The sequence below is a fragment of the Xiphias gladius genome, chromosome 15 (genome assembly GCF_016859285.1).
Source record: "Xiphias gladius isolate SHS-SW01 ecotype Sanya breed wild chromosome 15, ASM1685928v1, whole genome shotgun sequence".
NCBI classification, from domain to species: Eukaryota; Metazoa; Chordata; class Actinopteri; order Istiophoriformes; family Xiphiidae; genus Xiphias; species Xiphias gladius.
This window is the reverse complement of record NC_053414.1, coordinates 24,744,530-24,751,112: the sequence shown is the minus strand read 5'-3', so window position 1 is coordinate 24,751,112 and position 6,583 is coordinate 24,744,530. Positions and strand designations below refer to the sequence as shown.

The following is a 6,583-nucleotide window of genomic DNA, read 5'->3' as shown; positions in this document are numbered from 1 at the left end:
GCATACAGGCTATAAGGAAGTAATGTCTCAAGTACTCTTCCCGCAATATCCCGCAAAGTTGAGAAAAGAGTCGCTGCGCAAACCACGGATTTACCGGTTGTGCATCGTGAACATCAAGCTGTTCTGAAGTGAGGCTCTTCTAACTATCAAAACACTTTACTTTATTACATATACCCAGAGACTCGATGATCAGCCCTTCATTTTAAATCTCAGAATAGACCACAGTGTTTTAGAGAAGTTGCCAAAAATAATGATCACTCATGTACACAGCTACAAAGGAAAGTTATATAGTAGTTAAGGTGAAGATGCCACAACCTCCCATCACCCTACAGGTCTAGAAAACCTATGCATATGATTATTATCCCTTTCTGGGTTGCTACAGCAACTGACATGGCAACAATTTCATCATGATGTCGAAGTGGCCACTGGGATGTGCCATCTGCGTAGCTCCAGCGGAAACTGTTTAGGAAGCCAAGTGACAACAGGTTAATCGGCTTGCTGACATTTGACATCTGTGACTCACAAATGTGGCAGAATGTTTGAAGGAGAGGGGAGTGGACATCAGGCTCCACACACTCACACACACATACACACTTAAGTTCACAGAGGAGAATGAAGGACAAGGCAATAATAGCCTCCTGATCAAGCAAACAAGTTAATAAAATGTAGTGACTAGGGCTGAAACTAATGATTATTTTCATTAGCGATTAATCTGTTTATTATCTTATCAATTAATCGATTAACTGTTTAGTCTATAAAATGTCAGAAAATATTGAAAAACTATTTCCTAACTGCATAAGTGACATTGTCAGCTTGCTTGATTTCCTTAAAACAACATTTCAAAAGCTAAAAATATTTAGTTTAGTATAGAATAAGATGAAGAAAATCTTTGAAATGGAGAAGCTGGAACTAACAAATGTTTGGCATTTTGCTGGATAAATTACTTTAAAGATTAATCGATTTTCAAAATGTTTGCTGATTATTTTTCTGCTGATCAACTAATTGGTTAATTATGGTGACAAAGGGCACAGCACATACAAGAGTGAAAGCACAAAAATTAGGTGAAACGTGCTCCTAATTCAGAAATCCAACAATTACTAAAACACATACAAATAGGGAAAACACATGCAACAAGAATTGTTACTCACTCCCCATCAGCCCCCCTAGCATCCTGGAGCGTATTAATTTTTGTTGCACGTTTTTTCCCTGTTTGTATGCGTTTTCCTATTTGTTGCATTTCTGGATTTGGAGCATGTTTTCCAAATCCGTGAAATGTTTGTGCTTTCACTCTTGTATGTGCTTTGTCCTTAGGGGCCACCATAGCTAACTGACTAACTGTTTCAGTAATAGGAGTGACTGCCTCTCAAGGTCAGTCTAGTAAAATGACCTCTCACCAGAATCCTAAAACACATCTTTGACATAATGCCGCAAACTCCTAAAAAACATCTTAACAGGTAATAGTAGGTAGAAAATATAGTGTTTACAAATATTTCAAATGCATTGTATATTTTCTACTTTGAAAGTTATCAAAACACATTCACAAGTGCTATATGAAGGAAACTGGACTTGTTTGAGGTTCTTGATGACATTTCACCTCTCATCTGAAAGGCTTCTTCAGTTTTCAGAACAAGTCCAGTTGCCTTCGTATAGCACTTAGAAAAACCATGACCTGGAAGACTGAGAATCTAAACGAATAGTCCGGCATGTACATATGTAATTTTTATATGTACACAGAAATCACAAATAAGGATTTGTGCAATAGATGAAGAGAAGCAGTTTACCGTATACAATTATGGAATCACCCTTAAAGCTCTGACATCATCAAAAAGAGATCTGTAACTCACTATTAGCAAAGATCCATATTTCTTTCAAACAGTCCAAACAGTATATCACTAGTTAGAAGCACTGTCCTCCTGTAACCTCACCAAAAAAAAAAAAAAAACCCACAAGGTTTGCAACTGGTTTTATAAGTTCAAAAACAGTTAACATATGGGAATTATTTTTTTTTCTACCCAGCTGTGATGATAGACACACCCTCTCATTAATGTTAATATGTTGCTTTGAAATTTGTTCTAGCATAAGCCAAATAAAAAGCTGCTGTCACACATTTCTTAGCCAACCATCAAAAGTGACCCATTAACTTCTTACAAACCCTCCAACCTTCCCTCCACTTGTGCCAAGACTGTAAACCTGTTGAAGGCTAAAATAAACACAAAGACGGTATGGAAAACTGTAGGGACAATCCCTACACTCTTATATTGAAGATACATTGCTTGTGTTGTGACACCCCATAGATCTTACAGACAAATATGACAACAAGGACCTGTAGTCTGTATACTTTTAGTAGATGAAATAAAGTGGAAAAGAAAAAAAGAAAAAAAAAAAAAAAAAGGCTGCTTGCAGATGTCTGTAATTTTGCTCTAGTGCAAGATCTAATCATTTAATGCAAAACACAGTAGTCCCCCAGTTCATGTTAAGGTCAAATGGTCACTTTGGCAAAAGAAAAACAGTGGCTTTCGCTTAATAAAACCCAAGGAGCCTTGATAATAGCAAACCCAACACTAGACACTTATCTGTATGTTAAGTGGAAACAAAACAACACTCACAGAAGTACTTGAGCGTCTCTTCGATCTGCTCGTGTGTGAGTCCCAGAGCGACTTCTGGTGGCAGCAGAGGGGTGTGCAGCCAGTCGTCATTGTCGTACCCAAACACACTGTCTGCTCGAAGAGTGTAGCTGGGCCGAGCCTCTGATAACAGGCTAACTATCTCCAACTCTGGCAGGTCTGAACAAAGGTCTGAGCATGGAGAGTGTGTGTGTGTAAAGATTCATTAGTATATGGGTTTATGGGTGAGGAAAGAAAGGAAGCAGCACTTTAACAACCATTACTACGCTGACACGTCACGTACAATGGCACACTCTGGCCCTCTAATGATAAATGAAAGAATTGACATTATTCTCTTCCTCAAGTGTATGCTATTCAAAATATAACTAAACTAGTAATTTGCAGATTGATTAGTAATTGAAGCCTTCATTTGTATATTCAAATGAACCACATGTAAGCTCTCATTTTATTAAAAAAGATGATTCAGTGTATCATTTGTGACCTACCTGTTAAAGTTGATACATCGTGGCACGGCCGTTGTCCCAGGTCCCTGAGGTTCCCAGGTGAAGCAAAATGAAGAGGCTGGGGGTCCACATGCAGTGCCCCCAGCGCCTCCCCCCGCCCCTCATGGAGGGAGAAGGCTGACTGGGAGTCCAGGTGGGCCTGTGGGGGCCAGGAGGGAGGAGAAAGAGGAGCAGGAGGAGAAGAGGAGGATGGAGGGGAGGCAGAGTGGGACAGCTTGACTGGGGCTGGAGGGTTCAGGGTGAAGGCAAACTCAGAGCTGGTTGTCCCACCGTGGGACTGAGGCCCCCTGGTGGCTCAGGGAGAAAGCGCAGGCTTCCAGGGCATGAGGCTCTGACTGCCTGAGAGGGATGTGACTAGAAAGAGGAGAACAAAAAGAACAGGAGATGGAAGAAAAGAGAGAGGAAACAATACAATGTTAAAGGATCTGTGTGCAGGAAAGTCTCAAATGTAGGGCTGCATGATGCTAATATTACAGTTATTTTGCTGAATATTGCAATTTTGTCATACTGTATGCCTTTACTATAATTTGATATGAGGACAGCTTCCAATCGTTCAGATTTTCAGGAAATAAACATATACAATTAAAAACTGACACAATGCTTAATATTTTCTCTGTGAAAATATAATTAAAGTTTTTATTTTACCATGGGCAATTTAATATACCCATAACTGGTAGGAAACAAAGTGTATGACAGTTGATACTTGTAAATGATTTGGAAATTGAGGTGGTTCATACTGTGATTTCATAAAAACTGCCCCACAATTAAGAGAAGTCCACCCTCGAAAGACAACATAGTGAAAATAAACATACTGAGCAACACTGAACTTGTTACCTAGCCTGCAATTTCTAATACATCTAATTATGTATCTGAATGAGATTCATTTATTTTTTTAAAAGATGCAAACTCTCCAAACATTAAACCTTTTATCTGATCAAAAAGCCTTTCACTAAAAACAAAGCAGGGCCTGGCCTCCTGTCTGTGTTTCAGGGTCACAAAGCTAAGGTTACCACAGCCTAAAGCTAGACACAGATCAGGTTCCTCAGCATAACTGTAACACTCCGATCAACACAAACAGCCTGAGGTAGCACATGCTGATTGAATTACACACAGAACTGTTAACACTTGAAGCTACAGCCAACATTAATGTCTCTTATTCCATACTGTATAAAACAAAACGTCAGTCTAGATTTTTTCACTGATCTGTGACTGATTGAGGACAATTCTTTGACATAATGCAACATAAAGTATGTGCCATTTCATATATGGCCCGATAACATAGATTTATGGAAAAGAAGAATTTTATATGTTGTAAGAAATACAATTTATAATTGTTGCATTAGAAAATATAATCTAGGTAGTTTTTCTTTAAAGATGATGAAAAATTACAGATTTAATTCAAGTTTATATAATATCTGCCAGCGCATTACCATATTACTACACTATAAAAGGCAACCATAAATGGGGTGAAATAAAACAATAGCCTACACTAAAAGCATTTAAACATAATGTTGTGCATATGGAAGCGATCACAATCATTTGAGTGATCAAATGATTTTATATTGTACTTTTTACTAAAAAGTACTCTCTTACTGATTTTTATACAGATAATAAAAAATATGCTCACATAGTCCAAATAGCTGTGTATTATTGTTGGAATAATGCTTTTCTAATAAACTGAAGTCACAAAAAAGGCTTCATGCTTCACCTAGACTGGTAACAACAGTATACTTGATAGCTCGACCCAGTTATTGCAGTCAATAAAACATGCTGGCCAGAGGGCAAAGGGTTAGGTCCATTAAAACAAAAGCTACTAAACTGCCATGACAAGCACAGTGCGGGCACATACGCACATGACACACACAGCTGAAGACTGCAGTTGTGTAAACATCATAACACACCCACTCGATTGCCCATGAATTAACCCCCCAGGAACAGTATCACTGTCACCACCACCACCACGAGAGGCCCTTAATTTCACTCCTCTCTTGTTGGTCCCCTCTGTTCTCTACAGCACAGTCCATCCAATCAACTGAGTGCTTTGGTTTGTAGCCAACACTTCCCCGTGATTCCTCTCTCTCTTATAGATGTCACAGGAGTTACACCACACACATACACTTCAGCTTTTATATTCACCCCCTTCAGACCAACCATTTCTGGCAGCAAATCTACAGTCTGTGTGGTATGAGGAGAGAGTAAAGGTTCTCACTTAACCACTACAGAATACCACTCAGTTAGCATAGACACTCTGGGTATAATAGTCTCTTAATTTCATATGCATACAAAACAAAAGCAATGCACTCATGGAGAGGAATGAAAACAGGCATGTCCAAGCTCTTCAAATTAACACTCTGCCATCTCCAATTTAGCAGTTATTGAAACACACAGTTGGTTAGTTAAACATGCAGCCAAGCGAGACCTTGTCAGCCACTTAGGGGTGACACTAGGGGAAATGGTCATTAGCCATCTCCCCCTCCTTTGTATTCTTGTCTTTTTACTGTGCTAGGCAGCATGCCAGAGGAAAAAAACCCAAACTGTCAGCTGAGTAATCAGCTAAAGCATCATTCATACAGAACAAAATGGAGTTGCAGAGAAGATTAGCGCAACATCTTCAAACACAGCAACAGAAAAAAATGGCCAAAACAGACTTAAAATGCCATCACGGATTTTTGAAATGGACTGTAACCTGAATCGATGTGACATTAATCTAACAAAAAAAATGATAAAAATAATCACATGAACCACATTAAGGAAGCTCCTGGCTCGAAGTCACGTCTGAACTGAAACCGTGAAGCAGAAAATCCTGCCTCTGACCTTGGAGCCTGGACTAGACAGTTTTAAAGGGTGTTTGAAAAGCTCGGCGTTGGTGCTCTGTGCAAACAATGCCCTTCCAGGAGGGTGTGTACGTGAGCAGAGGCACACAGGAGTGAAAGAGAGATTGAGGGAGGCGGGGGGAGGGAGAGAGGACACCTGCACTAAAGGGGTTGAAGCAGGGGTGTATTTGAGACATGGGTGCTTAGGAGAGAGGGGAAAAAAGATACTAATTGTTAACACTTTCTATGAAGTCCGTCAGTAGCTGATTAAATGAGTCACATTCTGCAAGATAGACAAAAGGCTCTTTTTTTTTTAGTTCATTCATACAGTAAAGTCCAAATTGTCTCCTGTGACAGGGACAATGTAGCAGTGTTGGTCCTCTTAAACATAGATATCAGAAAAATAAGAACTACAACAGTATATCTTGTAAGTTAAAATTAAATGTAGTGGGACTAATGTCCAGTAACTGGGAGATCCGTTTAGCAAATGCTTTTTAAAGTTAACACTTGCGCATGTCGTGCAGTTTAGTACTCCTCTTAAACTGGCATGAAATTCAAAAGAACTAGAAGGATCCTCTGTATAATGCAAAATAACAGAGGTGGGTTACAGGGAATGAGGAGAAAAGTAAAAACAAACTTTCTT

General features: G+C 39.3%; 1 long non-coding RNA gene across 1 annotated transcript in view; it reads right to left on the bottom strand.

Annotated features, from left to right (window-relative positions):
• Nucleotides 1-3,315: 3,315 nt before the first annotated feature.
• The window catches only part of LOC120800236, a 10,495-nt gene continuing 7,227 nt past the window's right edge, over nt 3,316-6,583 (bottom strand). The window contains exon 3 of the long non-coding RNA XR_005708959.1: nt 3,316-3,481. This is a non-coding gene — a long non-coding RNA (uncharacterized LOC120800236). The remainder of the gene's footprint in view (nt 3,482-6,583) is intronic.